Source organism: Schistocerca gregaria, chromosome 7 (assembly GCF_023897955.1).
Source record: "Schistocerca gregaria isolate iqSchGreg1 chromosome 7, iqSchGreg1.2, whole genome shotgun sequence".
NCBI lineage: Eukaryota > Metazoa > Arthropoda > Insecta > Orthoptera > Acrididae > Schistocerca > Schistocerca gregaria.
The window spans coordinates 42,167,071-42,192,651 of NC_064926.1; the positions used below are offsets into that span (position 1 = coordinate 42,167,071).

Sequence of the window (25,581 nt, forward strand, 5' to 3'; positions counted from 1 at the left end):
TCTGTGGAGGAATATTTTTAATGTATGATCTATTGCCTTCTCTCCTGTGAGAAATTGCAATAATTACTGCTGCTCTATCTGCGTTCGAAGTTAGTCACACTGTATACCAAAGTGCCAAAGATACTGGTATATTTTGGAAAAAACGACATTTTGTCTATGGAGTGCGTGATTGATTATTTCGTAAATTTTTTTTAAATTATTTATAGACGCAATCACATGTTTATGACACACTGCTACGGTCGCAGGTTCGAATCCTGCCTCGGACATGAATGTGTGTGATGTCCTTAGGTTAGTTAGGTTTAAGTAGTTCTAAGTTCTAGGGGACTAATGATCACAGCAGTTGAGTCCCATAGTGCTCAGAGCCATTTGAACCATTTGTTTATGACACAGTCATAACCGGTTTCGGCCATATAATGACCATCTCCAGATTCTAAAACAATACAAAAGAAAATTTCCATAGTGCTCAGAGCCATTTGAACCATTTGTTTATGACACAGTCATAACCGGTTTCGGCCATATAATGACCATCTCCAAATTCTAAAACAATACAAAAGAATATTATTAATAAGCCTGGTTAAATATTGCACTTATTTTTAGGTTTTAATATAAATTTTCTTTTGTATTTTTTTTAGAATCTGAAGGTGGTCATTGTATGGCCGAAATCGGTTATGAGTGTGTCATAAACTTGTGATTTCGTCTATAAATAAACAAAAAAAATTTACGAAACTGGTATAGGTATGCGTATTCACATACAGAGATATGTGAACAGGCAGAATACGGCGCTGCGGTCGTCAACGCCTGTGTAAGACAACAAGTGTCTGGCGTAGTTCTTAGATAGGTTACTGCTGCTGCAATGGCAAATTATCAAGATTTAAGTGAGTGTGAACGCGGTGTTATAGTCGGCGCACGAGCGATGGGACACAGCATTTACGAGGCACCGATGAAGCCGGAATTTTCCCGTACGACCATTTCACGAGTGTACCATGAATATCACGAATCCGATAAAACATCACATCTGCGGCATCGCTGCTGCCGAAAAAAGATCCTGCAAGAATGGGACCAACGACGACTGAAAATAATTCAACGTGATCGAAGTGCTACCCTTCCGCAATTTGCTGCAGATTGCAATACTGGGCCATCAACAAGTGTCAGCGCGCGACCCGTTCAACGAAACCTCAACGATATGGGCTTTCGGAGCAGAAGGCCCACTTGTGCACTCTTGATAACTGCACGACACAAAGCTTTACGCCTCTCCTGAGCCCGTCAACACCGACATTGACTGTTGACGACTGGAAACATGTTGCCTGGTTGGACGAGTCTCTTTTCAGATTGTATCGGGCTGATGGACATGTATGGAGACAACCTCATGAATCCCTGTACCCTGCACGTCAGCACAGGACTGTTTAAGCTGGTGGATGCTCTGTAATGGTGTGCGCGGTGTGCAGTTTGAGTGATATGGGGCCCCTGATTCGTCTAGATAGGATTCTGAACAATGGCACGTATGTAAGCACCCTGTCTGGTCACCTGCAGCCATTCATGTCCATTGTGCATTCCGACGAACTTGGGCAATTCCAGCAGGACAATGCAACGCCAAACACGTCCAGAATTGCTACAGAGTGGCTCCAAGAGCAATCTTAAAGAGTTTAAACACTTCCGCATATATGGGATACCTTGCAACGTGCTTTTCAGAAGAGATCTCCACCCGCTCGTACTCTCACGGATTTATGGACAGTCCTGCAGGATTCATGGTGTCAGTTCTCTCCAGCAGTTCTTTCCAGCAGACATTTTTCGAGTCAATGACACGGGACATCTGCGTTCTCGCGGCGACGCTACACTATATTAGACAGGTGTACCAGCAGTTTCTTTGGCTCTTCAGTGTATATGAACTGCTGTATATGTAATTTACAAAATACTACGAATATATCTCTTAAATGTATTTATGTAATATTCCCATCCTTCTCCACGTCCATATTTTAAGCACAATACCAGCCTCCAATACTAGCATCGTTGGTGTCGTACATCTACTACTCCGTCATTATGCAGCCAATTGAAATTTCCTTAAATATAAAAATAAGCGCTCACTTCCTGTGTAAAAAGGTAGTAACTCCGATTTTCATTATATTTTTGAATAATAATACAGCAATTTAAGATGATATTTCAGCTTACAAATGTCCATACTAGCAACAGCTTTCGGCCACTACTGGACTAACAATAGAAAAATTCTCGATAGGAGTTTCCACGCACCTTAAGTCTCGTTGCCGAGAAATAATGTGAGAAAGTAATTAAATTAAATTCAGAGATACTGTCTGAAAAGAGGAGAATAATTTTTCGTTTCCTACTTGTAGCAATCTCTGTATTTTGTACTGATATTTGAAGGTAAACTAAAAGTACTTTCACAATCTGAAGGATTAACATCGGGACACACGCTATAGTACCCCTGAACAACTAAAAGTTTGTCGGCGGAGTTCTGGTCCAACCTGTATTGGCGAAAGGGGAAGTACAATAAAAGAACGGACTAAAGAGCATGAACGCCACAGACCTTTAGCACAAAATATAAACCCAGCGATAGCTCTAAAAGAATGTGATAAGGTTATGGATCTTAAGAACATACGAGTGCTATCCAGTGGACATAACATTTTCGGAAGAAAAGTCCGTGGGGCAGTTCAGATATCGAGACGTCAACTTCCGTGTTCGCCACTGCCCGCTGCCCAGAGACAGCTAGCAAACAATCGAGGGGAAATGGTTCAAATGGCTCTGAGCACTATGGGACTTAACTTCTGAGGTCATCACTCCCATACAACTTAGAACTACTTAAACCTAACTAACCTAAGGACATCATACACATCAATGCCCGAGGCAGGATTCGAACCTGCGACCGTAGCTGTCGCGCTGTTCCAGACTGTAGCGCCTAGAACCGCTCGGCCACACCGGCCGGCAATCGATGGGACACCGCAACAATAATACTGTAGATTCTCCCTCTCTTGCAATACGCGCTTTCAGTGTCTACCCACGACGACGGCCCACCGATGGCATCCTAAAGATTTTTACCCGGTAACGCCATTTCTCAGGAAAAGAGCCGAAAAATAGAGTTTCACATGTGAACACAACTCTATCTTCCGACACTCTTCGATCCCCCAGGGACACACTGGAATCTCGAAGAAGATTCCAGCAGAGACAACGAAACGCCAAGCAGTGAAGGCGTTTGGAGAGGAATATGACGCGGCATGACGACTTAAAGATTTCACCATCAACGGTAACTGCCAGGAAACTTCGGAGCCTTACATAGTCAGAAGATTCATACTAAGTGTTATTGACGTTGTCTGGTATTCATCAATTAACCTTAGCATGCTAGAAAGATTAGAGTGATGTTCCCAAAGCCAGAACTGTAGCCTGTATACTGGACCGTAATCGGAAGTTCACAGTCTGTGTACTTAAAGACTACAGTTCAAAGCTAAAACCTGTGTTCGGCGCAGCACTTTCATGAAAAGGGAGCTACTTGCTTCGGAAATATTAATGATTTTCCAAACTTGACCCATTCTTCAAAGCAGTAATGTATCTAGACGAGATTTTTATTGACATCCCACACAGTCCGGAGCGCTATTGTTGTTCAGTTGACAGACTTCGTGATGAAAGAACCAACCCAAAGCTTCGAGGATAATTAGTTAAAACTAAATGATACTATAGCGGAACACACATTTTTCTTCGTCGGAGAATTTGATGCAGTCGTTAATGACCTTACGGGGAAAGTGAATTTCTTTCGTGCTCCACTCAACCATAAGTTACTTGGAACACAAAGTTAGAGAAGGTAGTTAATAAATTATTGATGATAGTATACCTTATGAGGATAACAAAACCTTCATCTCGTTCTTATGTTGTGTTGTATTTTATTTCACACACATTTAAACTACGGACTGGTACTTTCGGGCAATGTTTTCATCTGAAAGGAGAATATTGTAAGACGCATTTTTTAACCACAAAGCACTATTTCTTGTGAGATATACATTACTGAATACAGAAAACAACTCTTGCTCATTTGTACGTTCTTCATTTTCAAAGTTTACGTTAAAGAAAATGTCTATATAAACTAGGGTCAGTGTCCATTATTACGAAACCAGCATCAAAAGCTTTGTGAACAGCCTCTGGACAAAATACTCAAAATAAAGAACATTTCTGTACACACTGTAGTGACTTTTTCTGGAGAATTTTGCCGAAATGTGAAGGAGCAGCCAGACAGTTTTCGAAAGGACTGGAACCTAGGCTAAAAAGATAGTCCTTCTGTGGCTCTGAGACGTTCATATGTAAAAGTGAAAATGATGTATTAATTTAAACAAGTTGTGAAGCAAATTGCGTAGTATGTCAGCATAAACTTAAACGTAACTTTCCATGCGTTACGTACTTACATAACAATGCAATCAAATTGTTGTCTTTAAAGATACTGCTTTTCACTCACAGAGTCTCATGCAACAACAGTGCTACTTTCAGCAATAAACAAATTTCGTGTTATTCGATTTATATACAAATATTTTAAGGAGTCTTAGGGTATTATGGAAATTACAATCGTAATACTCGTATAAATTTCAACATAAAAGATGTGAAACGAGAATATTTCGGAAAAATCGACTGTGGTTTGTACGTGCCTACCGTAATCAGTCCAAGGACACTGACGCAAAGTACATAAATCAATTTCGACAAGGGTGGGATGTGTTTTCATCTGACAGGAGAATATTGTAAGACGCAGTTTTTAACCACGAAGCACGATTTCCTGTGAAATGTACATCACTGAATACAGAAAATAACTGTTACTAATAAACGAAAATAAATTATGTTAATAATATAATACAATTTTAGCACGGCACTTCTTTATTCAGTGTTTACAGTTATTTTATATCTAGTCTTCAAATCTCTGGCAGTATCGGCATGTCATTTCTTCAGCTCCTTCATGAATCATCAAAGTGCTCTTGGTATCATATCAAACCGCCTTACAACCTGCAACAATACACGATGGGGACATTAAACACTTTCTCCACATACATCTAATAACCAAGATACGTTTGTTTGTGGTTAAAGAAAATTTTTTTACAAAATGTACTTACAAACTGGTTTTATAAAGTTTGGTGTGACATACATATGTCGCCCAACTGATTTGTTAAGAACTAAGTAAGAACAGCTTCTGCTGAAAAAATTCACCATACATCATCATCATCACCAGCGTCATCATTAACGGTTTGCTTCTTGTTATGGATATCATTTCCTACAGGTTCAGAGTAGGACTTTTTTTTAAGAGCCTGTATGAAATTTCCTTAGACCATTATCAACGTTGCAGAAAATACAACGACAGGTGGCTCAAGAGTCGTTGCTACCTTACTACCCAACTTCTTTATACAGACTATTGCTTCCTAGAGGTGTCATATTGGTTCAAAAGCAGCAATTATTATACAAATCTAGAAATGTAGAAATGCCTCACAGTTAATAGAAGTAAATGTCAGTTTGCATATACAGAATGAAACTCAGGCTGAAAAATTTCTAGGTATCCAGTGGCACCAGCGCGTCGGTAATTTAACCACAAGCTTCACTTTTGGGTGCTTTTTACTGGCCAGTTATTCTCATTGCATTAATCTGCAGACAGCATTACTAGCCTACTTAGTGTAGGTTCGTTCAGTATTCTGCTATACTAGAACTGCTGTGGCAGTTTGTCTAAGGTGAAATACGTATTCATTCTACAGAAATGTGCAATAAGAATATTGTTAAATTTGTTGTTGAGGTTTTCACAGAGTGATGGGATGGTATTCTCGTGATATTAATGGTAGTCCCTAACTGTATTTGCGGCTAATAAAAGCAGTAAATTCTAGATGAAATTTACGACAACGATATTTTAATTAAATGTATTTTCAAATCATTGCATCACGAAACTACTAAATGCTGCTGTGACGTGAAGTTGGGCAGTTCACAAAACGAATAGAATTGATGTCTTACGGCTAGAGTACTCATTCAGCCCAACTGGAATCAGCCAACTCGTACAAATATCTGGGTGTAACAGGTTATCCTGGTATGAAATGAAATCATCACAAGGCTCAGTCATAGGTAAAGCAGATGATAGGCTCCGATTTGTTGGTAGGTTACTGGGCCAAATGTAAACAGTCTACAAAGAAAATTCGTTACAAAACACTCGTGTGACATTTCTAAAGTGTGTGAGACCTATACCGAATAGGATTAACGTGGGTTACTAAACGTGTATAGGGAAAGGCGGTTTGAATGGTGACAAGTTTAACCCATGGGAGAGCGCTGTGCAGATGCTGAAACAATTGAACTGACAGACGCTTAAACTGACAGACGCCACCTAAGCCGCGAAAGGGTGCTTAAAAATTTTCAAGGCATTAAATAGGGTGTCTAGAAATACACTATAACCACCTTAGTATAAGTACCCTCAACCCACAGATTCTCAACTGGGTTTACATCTGCTGAGTTTGGTGGCCAGAGGAGTACGCTGAGCACTATGGGACTTAACTGCTGAGGCCACCAGTCCCCTAGGACTTAGAACTACTTAAACCTAACTAACCTAAGGACGTCACACACATCGATATCCCAGGCAGGATTCGAACCTGCGACCGCAGCGGTCGCGCGGTCCCAGACTGAAGCGCCTAGAACCGCTAGGCCACCCCGGCCGGCTGATGCTCTTCAAGCCACCCACGGACACTTTGAGCTGGGTGAGACGTTGCATTGTCCTGATGGTAGATGCCATCATACTGAGGAAAAACTAACTACATGCAGGGACTGACAAGCTCCCCAAGGATAAATGCGCACTTGTGTTGGTCCATTATGCCTTACAGAATCACGAGATCAGCCAGGGACCGTCACGAAAACATTACCCAGACCATAACTGTTTAGTGGAGTTTGCTTTCAGACGTTCCAAACCGTTACACTCCAACAGCCATTTGTCCGATGGAGCATAAAACATGATTCACCTGGAAAGGCCCTTCTCGCCATTCAGTGCACGTCCAGTTGCGCTACTGGCTTCCAAATTCCAGCATTCCCCATAAATGAACAGCAGTCAGCATGGGTCCTTGAAACAGACACCAGCTGCCGAGGCCCATACGCAGCAATATTCAATGAATGATCGTTGAGGAGACACCGTTGGTAGCTCCTTGGTTCTTCTGGCTAGTCAGTTGCTCATCAGTTGCACGTCTATTCACACACACACATTTCCACAGCAGTCATTCACTCCTGTCATCGACAGTCCGTGGCACACCATAGTCGCCTCAGCGCCGGTTTTGGGTAGCGCCATTTGGTCATGCACAGTGTACTTCAAACAGGCCGCAAACGAACAGTAAACAAAAGTAGCCGTTTCTAAAATGCCGCAACCCCAGCCCAGAAATCCAAGTGTCATTCCCTTTTCGACTTCATATAGATGGCTCCGTTCCCACATTACGACACGGACTGAACGGTATTCCGAGACCCCGACACGCTTCATGTGCCCTCCACTGCTGCCGTCAATGAGTTGTTGTTCCATGTTCACGTCGAAATAGCTCGTGGTCACATTAATGTGACTGTACTCTGCATATTCATACAGGAAAGAGTATCCATGAAAGTACAGCTCCCATTTTCCCACCATGAGATGGCAGGAAAAATGTACTTGTTGACTTATTATCTGTTGTACTTGCCTTGGGAAAAGTCACTACTCATTTTTAAAATATTCATGTAGGAGATAGAACTCGTGACAACTAGAAAGATACAGTCCCATTTTCTTATGTCGTCAAAGAAATACTTGTTTATTTATTGGCCATTGTACTTTAAGTGGGAACAGTCACTACCCTGTGGTGCGAATTCCGAAATCTGAAATTTTTGAGTTCGATATGTAGAGTCAGTAGTCCAGCCTGCATTATTAGTTTTGTTGTCACAACTGTTATTTTAATATTAAAATTATAGAATGATCATCCTTTAAGTCGGACTAGAGCAAAAGTCTCATATTAAACTACTATACAGGCTGTATTCTGAAGATATTCCTTTCGAACCTGAGAGGTATACAAATGTTAAATTTTGACGAAAATATAGCAGCCTATGAAGTACCATTGATGTCTTTGCCTGGAACGGAAACCTTAGTCCAGAATTTGAACAATATCGGACATTGGTATCCATACAGTATTATCGTCTTAAATGTAAATTTTTCTGCACTGTTCTTTCTAAAGAAAGTCAATTCTTACTCATCAATGTCTACTGTTAAAACTTGACCTATGAAATTAATTGAGTTTTTTGTTGCAAATTTAACAATAACAAAGGAACCTATATGAATATCTTTCTTTTCGTCACCCATATGGCCACTGACTTCACTATTTAGAGTGTACCCTGGAATTGTCGTTGCAATTTTCTCTGAAAATAAGTTACATTTAACAGCAATTATTTTTGAAATGTCATGTTATTTTTAGTTATTGTGTAGGGGGATAGAGCATGCACTCATTGTACAGGACGAGTGTCAGTTATTGCATGAGTATCATAAATAGCTGTGCCAAATAAGAACTTCAGCTGATGACATTGATCATTAGAACAGAATTTGGCCATAACTGATTTCCTCTCACTTTTGTTACCCTCATAAAAAGACGCTGCTTTTATAGCCTGAGATTTTCCATCAGAAACTGCATGCCAGATCACACCACACCAAGTACTTCCACAATTCTATTCTCATGAACTTACTACTGTGACATATAAGGTCGATATTATTTGTGCATTATCACTTTAATTACAATACACTTACCAGTAATGGAAAAATATCATACATTACTAGAGACACAAAAACATTGAGTAGCTTAAAGTTGATTAAAGTACAGTATGAAACTTCGTGGCAGATTAAAACTGTGTGCCGGACCGAGACTCGAACTCGGGACCTTTGCCTCATTCTGGAAAGCACAGCGTAATTATTTTTTAAGTGCATCCTAAAACTAGTCTTTTAAGCTGAATGGTACAGGTTACAGAAAATTAATGTCAACTTTAAAGATTTATGTTCTGAATTATTTGCATTCTACGCGATTTTCCCTTGTATTTCTTGCTTATGAAATACACTTAAACTGAAAACATCGTATCTGTTTTACTGTGACAGAATGGGAGAATAAACAGTATTTTTATTGTGTTAAAAGTTACCTTTACGTTACAGTTCAGCAATGAAATTTTAACTGTTAGAAACAGAAGTTCAAAGAATTTAGAAAAACAAAAATACAGAAAATTAATGGCAACATACTGTCCTCTGAAACTGTCATTCAAAATCTTCTTTTCTTATTAGCAAGTGACCAGTTTTGCATCCTCAGTCACAAAGAACGTAAATGTATGTTATATGGAGTAGGCAACTTTGAACTGTACTGCAACAAATTTGCCTACAATTCCTAAGTATAAAAAAATATTTTCTTTAGTTTGGCTTCACATTTGTTGCACTGGCCTCTTTGTTAAACAATTGTCCATTAGGTTATTGTCTACGTAACATTCAGTGTTCAAGATGTTTTTAATATAATCTAGCTCTCCGTCCTATTCTCAAACAGAGTGATATAGTCGCTCCTACCGGTGTCGTTTAGTGCAACCTGCACTACATCTGAATTAGGAATGGTTCCAGATAGGCGATAGCCACGTAATCGATATAAGCTTCCTCTCAGAGCTTTGGGAGACTATTAACAGACGGAATTATTCTGTTGAAAAGACAAGTGAGGATTGGTCATGAGTAACACGGTATTATTTGACCAAGATTACCTTACTTTTCCCATACTTATCCAAGTGTCTATAATTCTTCTTTGTGTAATTATCGGTGTAGTCATATAGGGTTTAGATGTCTCTGTATGTTTATTCCATTTGGAATACTTAATCTTTTGCAAATGATTCAGAAACATCGCCTTATAAAGTGAGTTTCATCAGCAGGAACAATGAAATTAATGGTATATATCAAAATGGAAAGTGCAGACGTAACAAATTTGTGCGATATATAACTGTGCTAACATAATTTACACTACAGGTCTAAAATGTCTTTGTATACTTTATCAGTTACTCTGCGACATTTTGGCAATGTGCTTCGCATCTCCAAAGTGAACTGGCCAGCAACATGTTTCTGTCGTCTGGGGTTGCCTAAAATGACATCGATAAGGATAGTTGAATCGCCCTGTGTATATCAAACTTTTCATTGGATTACTTCCACGCTGTCGCCTGTGTGTATACTGTTGCTGATACAGACGTAGTGAGGGCTGCATTAAACGATATCGGTAGTGGCAACTGATTCACGCTGAAAGTCTCAGAATCTAGATTTATGGCTTTCCAACGGAGTCTGTTTCTTTGTAACTTCGTACCTATCAATTTTTACACTGCAGCTTAGGATTCTATGAATACTTGTATTTGGAAAGTGGTTTAGGGCCATCACATTCTCTACATTTTGTTTTTTATTTGATAAATGTCGTCAAAGTGACGTGAATTGTATCTGGGGAGAAAGATGCCAATTACAGACTTAGATCTCGGGCTATGCTGCAGACCATACCTTCCACAAGATTCGCCAACTTACAACCACATTGTCAAAATAGAGTTAGGCACTATCCCATTCGTATTTATTTCAAAAGCTTGCTGTAAGTTAATATTACCGACATCCTCAACCTACGCGAAATAGCGCAAGCAAATGTCAATCTAAGACAGTAAAAATGTATCTACTTATGGAATCGTACTACCGAAACGTATTGTCTTACGAAAATTAGTAAACAATGGCCGGAGTAGGAAACTGTTATTAATGCATTATATTAGGTCTACAACTTTGCTTCTGCCGTTTTGAAATGGATGGCAGTTGGGGCAAGTGGTGGTGCAGGTAGTAGGTCGTAAGTGTCACACAATAAGCTAAGACATTTGTGAAAAAAATAGTCCATCGAAACATTAGTTGATTTGTGAGTGCATCATAACGCTATTCTCCACTGAATATATCAAATTACAAGCCACTTCTCGTCGTTTTGGGAAAGTTTAATTTTCTCCTTTGTCATGAAGAAATCTGCGGGTGAGTCTCATAAAATGCTTGATAAGACCTATGGTGAGACACAATTCGGAGAAAGAACGTGCAGTAAATGGTTTCAACGCCTCAAGGAAGCTGATTCTGGCGTTGATGACCGGCTTGGTGGTGGGAGTAGAGGAGGTTTAGCAGCCACTGAAACAACTGGAAACAATCACAGGAGATCGTTCTCGAAGGCAGTTGATGCGTTTGAGCCGAGAACTGATAGACAAAGGGTCACAATAGAGCGATAGACATGAAAAGGTGATTTTGCAGCATGACAGTGCTCGATACCATGTCACAAAACCCGTCAAAACATATTTGGAGGCGTTGAAATGAAAGTTCACCCACCCGCCATATTCTTCACACATTGTTCCATCTCCCTACCACATTTTTCGATCAATGGCATATGGTCTGGTTGATGGCACTTTCGGTAATATTAACGAGTGCGGGACTAGATCGATTCATGGATATCCTGAAAAGACGCCCAGTTCTTCCGCCGCCAGATTTGCAAGTTGTCCGGAAGGTGAAAGTAGTGGCTGTACTGTACAAGGACATACAACCCGTCGAGTGTCACTGAAGAGCCGACATATAAAAGCCCCATGTGTTCTGCTTTCAGTACTATCTATTTAAAAAAAAGTGTGAAACGACAATTTACATTTAGGCGACTAGGTCTAAAAACGTCCTTGCCTGGAACAAGATCTTCGAGACTTGCCATTCTGTGAAGCAAAACTATGCCTCATGTCATTATTAATTGTTACAAATTATACAGCAGTAGTTGATGCATGCATATGACAATATTGTCCGAATAAAAACGATTCCAGCAGCACGGGAAGATTGAGATACGAACAGGGAATAATAAAGACGAATTCCAGCTGTTCGACTCATACGCCACAGGACAGAGGTGGCAGTTTACCTGTTCCATATGAATCGCATGTTACCCTGTGTGGGGTATTTCCTTTGAATTCCCTTGGACTCACATCCATATTCATACACTGCAAGCCACCATACGGGGAGGGGGGGCGGGGGGAGGGGAAGAGGACGCTATACGCTACTGTTCATCTAGTCATTCCCATTTCTGCTCCACTCGCAAAAGGAGGGAAGGAAATGGGACTGCTCCTATGCCACCGTACGAATCGTAATTTCTCTCATCTCGTCGGTGACAGTAGAAGCGGTCTGCAGTTCTATAAACTTTCTCACTGTTAATAAACTTCCAGCTTGCTGGAATAATTGGAGGCCAGCAGCTTCTGTTAATCAGTGCATAGAAAAACCATCAAAAGCTGCAAATTTCAGTTTCTTATTTACTCGATGACTAGTTTCTGGCTGGGACCCGTTTTCATATCATTGTAACAGATGGTATTTCTGAAAATACAAAAGCCATGTCATAAGAATATAAATATTATGATGTGCCATACAGCGTACAGACATGTTCTGTAACTCTTCCTTTGCACTTCATATCACGTATAATTTTTTGACGTGTTTGATCCGGTATAGGATCGTTGTGCTACAATACATTACTTCATGCTTGTCTTAATTATTAAGTGCGTTACACCACACCTACGAATAGTCACTATTTATGCTATGATATGCTCCTGTATTAGGTATCTGCAGCACAGCAAGGTAACAACGACTCAGTCGACTAACTGATTTAGTGATGAGACGTTAGTACGTGTTACGCTAAAGGAAGTTCAAACAGAACACTGGTCAAGTAGACTCGCCTAGCATAATTACTTATCAGGACCGGAGAGCCATTTACTTGCCATTGATTACAGGATAGCCGGCCGGGGTGACCGAGCGGTTCTAGGCGCTACAGTCTGGAACCGCGCGACCGCTACGGTCGCAGGTTCAAATCCTGCCTCAGGCTTGGATGCGTGTGATGTCCTTAGGTTAGTTAGGTTTAAGTAGTTCTAAGTTCTAGGGGACTGATGACCTCAGAAGTTAAGTCGCATACTGCTCGGAGCCATTTGAACCATTTGATTACAGGATACTATTTTTCTCTTGTCAAACTCGCTTTCCGGCAACCGCGCATGACTCTGGCCTGACTCTTGTCCCTGTGGGTGAATCACCGCTATCGAATAGAAGGAATGTCGTTACTCAACTTGCCTGCAAGTCGAGTAAACTCTGTGTTCAGCGCTCCCGCGTTCAACTACCAGGGTGTCGGAATTCCAAAGCACACGTAGAGGAAAACGAGTAAACAGATGCGAATAACTGTCTAAAATTGAGAGTAATTGTTAAACCCAATATCATACAGTGGAGACTGTCTTCCCTATTAGCAAGGAAGCGACTATTCCAGACAAATAAGTAGATAAAAGTGACGACGATATTGATGGTAATAGTAATAATAATAGTATTAGTGATAAAAGTGATAATACCGGCGTTGTGCTGGCAGTTGTACACGTTCATCTTGCAGCGGTTTCCAAACTGACGGGTGACGGAGCCACACTTTGCTCTCACAGGCTGGTAAACTGAAGGGCAGATCGTGCCGCATTCTTTTGCACTGGAGCAGCCAATGAGCGCCGCCACAACTGTGAAAGAACAGCAGCAAAATATAAGATCAAGAATTAAGATGACTGTGCAAGCTTTCCAGAAAAATTGCGGTTGTAGTTAAGACAAAGGTTTGTTAAATCTTCCATATGTAGTATCTTTCTGTTCGGCTGTGAAAGCTGAAATATGAAGATGAGAGAAAGGGACAAAAATTGAAGCATTCGAGTTTTGAATTTGGATGAGGATGGAGAGAGTGAAATCGATGGAGAAAGTGAAAAACTATGAAGTACTGCAAATGGTATGGGAAGAAAGAGTTCTTCTGTACCCGATTAAGAAAAGGAAGAAAGACTGTGTAGGATATATACTACATGAAAAAGGAGTTCTTGTGTCACGTATCGATGTTACAGTGGAAGGACAGATAAAATTAGCAAGGAAAAGAATAAAAATGCTGGATGATATGAAGGGAGGAAGATAGGAGACTAGGAACCAGCTGCACTAGAGCAGGATCAGATGGAAATAGCAGTGGCGTCAGGAACTTGCCATGCCTGTAGGCCGTATACCTGATGATGATGGTGAATAAAATGTACGGCAGTAATATTTGGGCTATCTGGTGCAAATTCCACTATCAGCACATGTGGTATACTTTATGAAAAGCGTCTCAAGAGTAACAGCTGACTGATTAGAAAATAATATCTACACATGTACACAAATATCCACTTAAAAAAATTACAAACAATGGAACATAAAAAATACACATACACACACGCGCGCGCGCGCTCACACACGCACACGCACACACGCACGCACGCACGCACGCACACACACACACACACACACACACACACACACACACACACACTCACAATACTAACAAAAGATGGAAGTTACACACACAGCAACAGTGGCAACACTTCACTTTGTAAACATACGCATATGGATCACAAAATGAAAAGCGAAGGTCATGTGATATATTAGCTGTTGATGAAAAAACGCCGGAAATCGGGCAGCTGGAGCATGATCACTGAATGAATACATCTCCAGGACCACACATATGAACTAAGAACACTGTAAATAGTAAGTAACACCAAACAATAATTTAACATCAGGATATTTATGCTACAAAACTTGTTTCTAATCTGAAAAACAGAAGAAAAACATGACAAAATGAAACATAGTAATATATTGTACCTACTACACAATAAATTTCTTATGTGTATAGAAATAAACATGTATTACAGGCCACTGAAGATGCTACAAAAATAAAAGAAGACAAACATGGATGGCAAAAATCAAAGTGTATTTCATTTAGTTGCATAGACAGAACACATCTCTATGTACTTTGTAGGAACTAAGGAACTACAGAAAACGAGAAAAAGAAAAAAATGACGATAATACGGCCGTATCAGGCATTTCTCTTCTAGTTATAGTCAGGTTAAAGAATATCTATCTCAGACTCCACAAGACCATTCAACACATCATATTCAATCAGACTTTCAAAAACAAATAATGTAATTAAGTTACATTAATGTAAAGGTCAGTAACAGTCTTTGGTAGCACGCTTGGTTAAAAAAAATTTATCAAATCGCTTTATACTAAAAAATTGATGAAATATTATATGATGTACACCTCGAGTTATCTGCATTTAGTAACAACCCAACTGTGATGATCAACATAAAGCAAAATACTGAACACATCACAGCAAGAACACTGCAATATACACAGAACAAACACAAATGAAAATCAGAACAAAAATAAGCAGAAAGAAACACATAACAAAGTACAATGCACCTACCACCAAAATTTCAAACCAAACTAATAAATGTCTCAAATAAGGAATTAACAGAGAAATAATCACAGCTATTAGAGAAAGGTCTCAAACACAACACCAGTACAAAAATAGATAACCACTACACAGAAAATCTGATTGTAGAACCAGAAAGTATCCTCACAGAGGAAAAAAAACAAAAAATAAAGTGTAAATATTGGGCAAACATAAGAACTAAAGAAGAAAGAAATAAACAACGTAATCATCATTTCAAAGAAAGAGCAAAACAGGAAACTTCAAACAAAAAACAACATAACTAAGGAACTAAAACTGCAATCTAACATCACTATGGGCACAAGACCTGGTTAAGGAAACAGCACAGCACAAATCAACAAAGAACAATATATAGAAAAACTAAAGATATTTTCGCCTTTAACAGCACCACAAAACTGAAATCTGACTCAACAGCACTTTTGTAAACAAAAATAAAAACAGCCTCAAAGACATCAAACACATACTCACAGACAAACAAACACAATACATCTCACAAAAGAACCCAAAAGCACCAAACCTCAGGAGTCCACCCAAAGTTCACAAAACCCTTATTCTTTTGAGACCTGTTACTAATTTCATGAATGTACCATCATACCATGTGATAAAGCACATGTACAATATCATAATGCAATATTATGAAATGAAGAAAGGCAGAACTGTGAAAAACACAAATGAACTCATAATACAAATAAAAGACTTACTTACACATTCCACAAACAGCACTGCCCACCTATTTCGACATCGAGAATATGTACACCTTGATACACACTGTAGATACAATGCAGCTACTTGAAGAAAACTTATGATGTACAACAAATTACCTATGTACAATATTAATGAAATAACCAAAACCGTCAAAGCAATCACATCTCAAAATTACTTCCAATTTGAAAAGAAATTTTACTTGCAAAACGATGGGTTTTCCAGTTTCAGAAAAATTTACAAACATATTCATCAGTCACATAGAAAACATATAATCGATACATTCATCAAAAAGAAAGGATACTTGTTGCAAATGACCTCACACAACACAGATCAACACAGCATACAAGCAATTGTCTTATGAAAGATACAACAGTGCAACAACACACACAAGAAATGACACATACTCATCCACACTAACAAAACTGTCACAGAATAGGTAAAAACATTTAGAACAAGCAGGGAGTTCTATTAGGATACAGGACAAACAAAACAACATAGAAAAGACCCATAAAACAGGAGACAGGCACAGATAAATGCAACAGATTAGGAATATGTGAACTTACATACAAACTTGCCAATCAGTATACATCAGATAAATATGCAGGATCTTTTAAACAAGACACTCATAACACCTCAGACCCCCAAAAAGTAACAGCACCCATAGCACATTTTCTGACCAATAGCCCCTAACCGCCACCCAACTATAATACCAACAGATTTAAAAATACTAAAATCCAGCCACATCCTATGCCACAACATGGCAATAGAAGAGAACTTCAGCATACAGAAGGCAACAACATAAGGCAAACTACCTTCAAATGAAAACACTACCTCTGTACAGGCACATTACTTAACACAATAAAGGAACTATACAGAAAGGGCAACATAAACAGATAAAGCAGCTTACCTGCAAACAGAGAAAGAGAGAGAAAAAGTAAACAAAATTCAAATTCGGCGCTAAACTCCCACAGGAAGAAATGACCACTTTCGAGGATAGGAAACACAGTGTAGTGCTCACCACAATTTGCGAAGTGAAAAGGCGTTTATAAAAAATAAAAAATTACACAACTGAAAACTCCAGCCATTACAAGAAAACTTTCACATTCAAAGAGCCCTTGCAATGAAAAACAAGCTAATTAATGACCAAATCAGTATAAGCAGCCAAACAGAAATATGAAACGTAATGAGAATTTGTAATTAATAAATGTTCCTCCCCTCCCCTTCTTTATCGTTTCTCTCTCTCTCTCTCTCTCTCTCTCTCTCTCTCTCTCTCTCTCTCTCTCTTACACACACAGACAGACACACACACACACACACACACACACACACACACACACACACACACAAACACAAACACAAACACACAACAAATGAAAAATATCGGTCCACACATACAACACAAACAAGAGAGTGAAGATGAACACAAGGCGGCAGTTGGCAGCACTACACTCTGTAAACACACACATATAGATCACAAAACGAAAAGTGTAGGTGATACGTTATAACACATGTTGGCCGGAAAGGGCCAGAAATCGGCCAGCTGGAGCATGATCACCGAATGGACACATCTCCAGGACCACACATATGGACTAAGAGGACTGTAAATAGTAACACCAAACAATTATTTAACATCACGATATTTGTGCTACATGAGTTGTTGCTAACGCGAAAAACAAGAGAAAAACATGACAAAATGTAGCATATTAATATATTATAATTCCCATATAACACATTTCTTATATGTATAGAAAGAAAGAAGTATTACAGGCCACTGAAGATGCTTCGCAAATAAAAGAAGCGAAATGCGTATGGAAAAAGGCAAACTGCCTTTAATTTATTTGCATAGACAGAACGCACCTCCATGAACTTTGCTGCAACGAAGGAACTTCAGAAAGCGACAAAAAAGACGAGAATATGACCGTGTGCAGTTATATCACTGATCCTTGGAGCAAGAATAGTGAAATTTTTTCATACTAGAATGAAAACGTTCCCTGCCTGGGAGTGACAGACAAAGTTTTTTTGCTTAAAAGTGTTGTAATCATCGTCAATGCGAAGGTCCCTTTGAACACCGCATTCTTTCACTCAGCGGACAGGTAGGTACTAAAAATGTTAAAATATCACAAGATTCTTATAAAAGTGCAGTGAGAAACCATGTTAATGTGTTGCTTCAGTACATCAGAGGATTAAAAAACAAAGTAGATGAGATCCTTGTTTGTTTTCAAGGTTTAGAAACCGAGGATTTAATAGATGTACTATGCCTGTCTAAACATCATATTGTCACTGATTTGGAAAAGGTATTTGTGGGTGCATATAAGCTTTCAGCACATGTAAGGAGAGACAATATGGAGAAAGAAGGAGTTGTCATATATGTTATTACAGTGTCAAAAATTTAGAAACTAAGAAATTTTGTGTAGAGCATCATACAAAAGCATGTGCCTCTGAGCTTAAACTAAACATGGTGTTTTTATAATTCTAAATGTTTATAGGTCTACGTTGGGACAGTTTGAGCTACTTCTGAAAAACTTGGCTCTGTTCTTGTGCTACCTGCCAGACAGTGGAAATCAATCTATTATTTGTGGGGATTTCTATGTAGATTTTCTCAAACTGCCTGTCAGGAAGAATGACCTTGAAGTATTACTCATTTCTTTCAGTTTGTCGTCAGTGATAGATCTTCCTACTAGGGCAGTACAGAAAAGCAGAATTATAAGTAATATCTTCATAGACCAAGATAAAATTTAATCAAATAATGATTTATCCTGTTAACAATGGTCTTTCTGATCATGATGCACAGCTAATTCCAGTATGACGTAGCTCGATACAGCAATGCAAAATAATCCTCCAAAATGGTGCATTCACTTAACCACTTCACAATGATAAATTTTAGGGAAAGCTTGTAGCAGTTACAACACTATGAGGTGTACCAAGAACTTATTTAAAATATCTATAACTTTTTATCATGATGTGTTTGTGAGTAAATTTGAAAACAGTTTCCCTAAGGAGACAGTGAAATACAATAGAAAGAAACCATGTAAGAACCATTCAATGGATAAATTTCCTGGTAATCAGAAGAGAGAAATGCATCTAATAGCAAGAAAGAATAATGACCCAGCAACACACAAATATCTGTGCTATAAAAACTGCTGTACTGTAGTAAGGAAAATTATTAAGAAATCCAGAAACACAAGTTCTATGTCTGCAATTAGCACATCTGATAGTAAAGAATTTGGATATTGGTGAAAGGGATATAGGGCAACAAAGAGTATAGGAAGACTGGCATACCATTGAACTGTATGGAAAGTTTATTTAAAAATCAACAAGTTGATAATATTTTTAATTATCATTTTAATAGTTGCGAAGGAAATAGGAATCATATATCCTTTAGAAAAGGCAATCTTTATTTCAATTTGCTAAAATTGAAAATCTGTCCAACTCTCCTTCTGAAATTAGGAAAATAATAAACTCACTCAAAATTAGAATCTCACTTGGAATTAATGGCATTTCCAACAGAGTACAACAAGCTTGTTACCAGCAGATAAGTAGGATTCTCAGCCACAGATGTAATAGCTCACTGAAACAGGGCATTTTTCCTGAAAGACTGAGTATGCTATTGTTAAGCCATTGCATAAAAAGAAGGATAAATCTGATGTTCCAAAAACTAACTGCTCAATCTACTTGAAAAAGTAACGTATTCAAGAGTGGCTTCACATATCTGTGGAATTAAAGCACTAACAAAGTGTCACTTTTGTTTTCAAAAAGGCTCTTCAACGGAAAATCGTCCATGTTCTCACACTGATCAAATATTAAACGCTCTGAATATCTGAACATCACCGATTGGGATTTTATGTGATCTCACAAAGTATTTTTATTGTGTAAATTATGTAATTCTTCCAAACATGCTTCAGTATTGTGGTATGAGTGGAACAGTACACAAATGGTTTAATTCACATTTCATTGGAAGAGTGCAGAGGGTTGAATTAAACAGTTCACATGTTGCTGTGTAAGGTGTCAGGCAAACCCAACACCTTCCATGAAAACCCTGACATGATAAGCAAATCCAGTAGTATGTCACGTAGCTCCGAATAAATCGTGACATTAAATTAACCAAAGTAATAGGAGTAACGAGTGAGCAAATGGAATACCACAGACTAACACAAGCATGCCTAAATGCATGTCGTACCTTCCCACCGTGAGACCGACGCAGTTCCGAGGGGAGAAACGAGAACAGAAGCCGAGAGCAGAACCGTGTCAAACTGGAAGACCGTACGATAAGGGGCGGACTGGACACCCACGTCGCCAGCTAACCACTAGGGCCACACAACCTGCATGTTTTAGCGTGAGACTGTTTCGCGTCTCTGTTACGTCAAGGACCACCCCCAGCCCATGTTAAAAGCTAGAGCACTCCAGAAAAACAGTATAGATCTTACGATAACGCTAAAAGGACCACACCAGCTGCAGGTTTTAGCGTGAGACTTTTTCGCGTCCCTGTTACGTTGCAAACTTTAAAAACATTACCCCACCACGAAAAGTATAACGTTTATCATTGGATAGACAGAATTTTTGTAGGCGGAGCTTAAGGTTAACATTGAGACCCTGATTGGTCAGTTGAAAACACAGCCAGGTAGTTTTTTTTAAACCAACTTCGGTAAATTGTAGTAAGGAGAAGTTAGGGAACAGTTGCTTCCGAGATGGCGAGGTGAGCGGAGCTGTGCTGCCCGCCGCTGCCCTCACGCTGCCTAAACACCGACAAGGTAATGAACGCACGCGATGCCGCATTTTTGAGCGCATAAGGCCTCACTCAGAACTGCGGAAGTCTCATCTGTTACACCCCCTTTTTGCGTAATACTAGTGTCGATCGTTAATTAAAACTCATGGTGTTCACTTGAAGTAAAGCTCTGAAACGCGATGATTTTTCTGTTATATAGTTATTGAGAAGTCACATCAGGCACTGTAATTTACGACAAGTTAGATAAGTAATTAAAGATAATTGTGGGCCACTGTAGACCATTTTGATAGTTTTCTCTTTTGTGAAAATTTAAACGTAGATTATTGACGTGATATGGCATAGGTCATCCTTCGATCCATTGTAGAACTTGGAAACCCATTCAGGGAATATTAGTTCACATTTTTGTTGAACGCAGTTGGTTTTTACCATCCTGTATTAAAACACTTCCTTTTATCAATAGTGCAATTTATAAACAATGTTTTGTGAGTAGAATAAAATTTCCAATGGTAAACGTAACTGCTTTGTCGACGTTATTTTACCAGCTAACTAAAAATAGGAAAGCCTTTAACCCCTTCCACTAAATTTAGTTAGTATTAAGATTCTTTTACAGGGAGTGCAGTGGAGCTGACGCTGAGATCATTAAATATTTGGTTATATCATCGCTAGTCTCACTGAACTCATCTGAATTCTACATGTCATGTGTGGTATGGCATCTCCTTACCAGCAACAGATCCCAGGTTCAAACTGGTTAATTCCCTAAGAAACACGCTCAGAGCGTCGTTGCCCGAATGTGGTAGGGAGACACGATATAGAACAAACAGACACCACCATGAACGTTTAGAGCTGTTGTTGTTGTTGGGGTCTTCAGTCCTGAGATTGGTTTGATGCAGCTCTCCATGCTACTCTATCCTGTGCAAGCTTCTTCATCTCCCAGTAACTAGTAACATCCATCTGAATCTGTTTAGTGTATTCATCTCTTGGTCTCCTTCTACGATTTTTACCCTCCACGCTGCCCTCCAATACTAAATTTGTGATCCCTTGATGCTTCAGAACATGTCCTACCAACCAATCTCTTCTCCTAGTCAAGTTGTGCCACAAACTCCTCTTCTCCCCAATTCTATTCAATACCAGCTCATTAGTTATGTGATCTACACATCTAATCTTCAACATTCTTCTGTAGCACCACATTTCAAAAGCTTCTATTCTCTTCTTGTCCAAACTATTTATCGTCCATGTTTCACTTCCATACATGGCTACACTCCATAGAATACTTTCAGAAACGACTTCCTGATACTGAGATCTATACTAGATGTTAACAAATTTCTCTTATTCAGAAACGGTATCCTTGCCATTGCCAATCTACATTTTACTGTATATCCTCGCTACTTCGACCATCCTTCACTACTTTAAGTGTCTCATTTCCTGATCTAATTGCCTCAGCATCACCCGACTTAATTCGACTTCATTCCATTATCCTCGTTTTGCTTTTGTTGATGTTCATCTTATATCCTCCTTTCCAGACACTATCCATTCCGTTCAGCTGCTCTTCCAAGTCCTTTTGCTGTCTCTGACAAAATTACAATGTCATCGGCGAACCTCAAAGTTTTTATTTCTTCTCCATGGATTTTAACACCTACTCCGAATTTTTCTTTTGTTTCCTTCACGGCTTGCTCAATATAAGGATTGAATAACATTGGGGAGAGGCTACAACGCTGTCTTACTACCTTCCCAACCAGTGCTTTCCTTTCATGTCCCTCGACTCTTATAATTTCCATCTGGTTGCTGTACAAATTGTAAATAGCCTTTCGCTCCCTGTATTTTACCCCTGCCACCTTCAGAATTTGAAAGAGAGTATTCCAGTCAACATTGTCAAAAGCTTTCTCTAAGTCTACAAATGCTACAAACGTAGGTTTGCCTTTCCTTAATCTAGCTTCTAAGATAAGTTGAAGGGTCAGTATTGCCTCACGTGTTCCAATATTTCTACGAAATCCGAACTGAACTTCCTCGAGGTCGGCTTTTACCAGTTTTTCCATTCGTCTGTAAAGAATTCGCGTTAGTATTTTGCAGCCGTGAATTATTAAACTGATAGTTCGGCTATTTTCACATCTGTCAACACCTGCTTTCTTTGGGATTGGAATTATTATATTCTTCTTGAAGTCTGAGGGTATTTCGCCTGTCTTATATATCTTGCTCACCAGATCAGGACTGGCTCTCCCAAGGCCATCAGTAGTTCCAATGGAATGTAGTCTACTCTCCGGGCCTTGTTTTGATTCAGGTCTTTCAGTGCTCCCATTTCATCTTCACATAATGCAAAAAAATCCTCAGATTTCTCAAACTGGGGAGGTACCAACAATGGAGTCACAAAGTGTTCAGTCTTGGTCCCTTTCTGTACTTACTATATTTAATGATTTGTCACTCTATCCTCACGAAGATGCAAAGCTAGTGCTTTGCAGATGAAACACGTATAGTAACCATCCACCAAACAAGAACTAGCAGTGGAGACCTATGGGATTCAGTCTTGCATCTCTGTTCTTACTGTATCCATAAAGATGCAAATCCAGTTGATTTTGCTGATGATACAAGTTCAGTAATCACACCCAACAAACAAAAATTAGCAGAGGTTGAAAATACCGCTTCAGTTGTAAATTACTTTATTTTCACACGATCGGTTTTGGATAGTTATAAGCCCATCTTCATGTATCGTAGCTATACTGTGGTCCCCGAGAGCCGCGTGTACCAAGCGCGGTGTGCTGTCACACAAACTTCTTCTCTGTGTTGTCGGTACTGAAGCACCGTGTTTAATACAAACAAAAAGAAATATTGTAATCCACCAACTAGGTAAATTTGTATTGAAACACGAAGCATACAGCATCGCAAAACTGAGGTACAATTGCAGCGAAAATAAAATAAAAAAATTTAGTGTTGTGTCACAGAGAGATTTCTGTCAGACGCATCGAACAGTGTCGTAGACTGTAAAAAGAAGAAAATTAAAGTGCCTGATGGGAAACGATGTTTAAACTATGTTATGGATTCCAACAAAATATTAAACACTTATTTTCATATCTCTACAAGCATATTTCAACAGTGAAATTTTGTAATTTCCGTCCAGCTAATATACAGGCATAATTATTAGAAATGAATAACAAACTGTTTAAGTGTTATTACTGGCTCTTTGTGATTCAACGCGGATCTTTCCTCAGCTGTCACTGGTTCACACGAATCTGTCTTGCTGAATATCAATAATTAAGTGCACAGAGAAACGTCTTCCGCGTTACGTGAGGTTTAGCATTTTACATACCGCCCGTGACGTATGTTGTTAATTAGATAACACGGACACTTACCGAGTACAACGAGCGTGTAAGACTTCATAGCTGCGGTGTCTAGTCCGTTCTGAGCCAGCAGGGGCAACAGCTGGTTTTTTATATAAGCAGCAGCCTCTTCGTGTGAATCCCCCAGTGCGTAGATTACGTCACTTGGACCTTCCTTTTTCTACGAACACGGTCTCCTCCCAATGACCTCGAAACGAGTTTTGTTTCATGCGTCGGTGAACCCCGTTAGTTCCTCCAGCTTATAAATTCTACACACGCAGGTGCGCTAGCCATCAGAACTGTGCAAGTACTCTTAATGCTTTCTGATGTGCCGTAACTTCCACGTAAATGACTACAGGTACGCTTAGACCAAAGACGGCAGAAGATACTGAGAGTAAGGTTTCTGATGAAACAGTCTGCTAATAGACTCTCCCTACTAACGAACAAACGCAGCTAAGAGTATAACATCGTAGGAGATAGTAGCACATGAACAGGAGTTGCCAAATGTTCAATGATCCGAAGTTTAAGGCGTGCATATTAACGATAATTTGAACTGGAAGAAACAGCCGTGAACTCCTCAAGTAAGTTTAGCACATGTATGCCTCTGCATTGAACGTCTCGGAAACAGACTGGTCAGTATGTTAACGTATTTCGAATCTGGCATTGATAATAGCTTACGGCAGAATTCCGAGGGACATCCGGTTCTTCATAAAAAGCGAATGGATGGTGTAGTATGCTTCGTCATTCATACTCACTTTGTATCCGCCGCTTCAGGGATTTGCTTTTTTTTAAAATAAACATTCGTAATTTTTATGATCACTTACTAAATTCATCAGAAATAGTTCGCCACTGTTTGATAAGAATTACAATGCCCATTAAGACAATATACTACAAGAAATTAGCCCTTCATTTCTCCTAACTAAATGTGTCTGTGACCCAAAAGATGTACATCTTCCATACAGATCTTTGATTGGAAGACAAGCTCTTCATAAAAAATTAACTCTAGATGTTCATGAAACTCTCCAAGCATGGTTTGCCCTGAAATGTATCACAAAATTATTTATCATAGAACCATGATAAGGCAATATGCCTGCCATAATAGTATTTCGGATGTGGCATATCTATCGCAAGAGCAACTGGGTGTTATTCTGAAGGGATTCCGAAAGTTACAAGCTTAAACACTGACTACAAACACTGCACAGGACGCAAATCCTCTTAAAACTAAAGCATGCCAATACTTCTAACATACTGTATACTATAGGTCTCGAGTTCGAGTCTCGGTCCGGCACACAGTTTTAATCTGCAGGAAGTTTCATATCAGCGCACACTCCGCTGCAGAGTGAAAATCTCATTCTGATACTGAATTGTTTTTACGATCTTGATAGCCCAGTTTTCGCACGATTTTATTAGATACATAAAATTTTAAATCCACATGACTTGAATTTTTTTTTAATCATTTGCTACTCTACAATTTAATATATGTTTGCACACTATCTGCACTTACGTAGTACGTTAGTAAGTCTTGATTTCTCATCTTCTGTTGTATATAGTA

At 39.2% G+C, this 25,581-nt stretch overlaps 1 long non-coding RNA gene across 1 annotated transcript; it reads right to left on the reverse strand.

The window, feature by feature from the left end:
• Nucleotides 1-4,842: 4,842 nt before the first annotated feature.
• LOC126282072 (uncharacterized) lies at nt 4,843-24,127 on the reverse strand. Its single transcript, XR_007551323.1, has 3 exons — nt 24,063-24,127; nt 13,363-13,515; nt 4,843-4,986 (listed from the first exon to the last, which is right to left on the reverse strand). It is a non-coding gene; the product is annotated as an uncharacterized LOC126282072 (long non-coding RNA).
• Between the last annotated feature and the right edge of the window lie 1,454 nt (nt 24,128-25,581).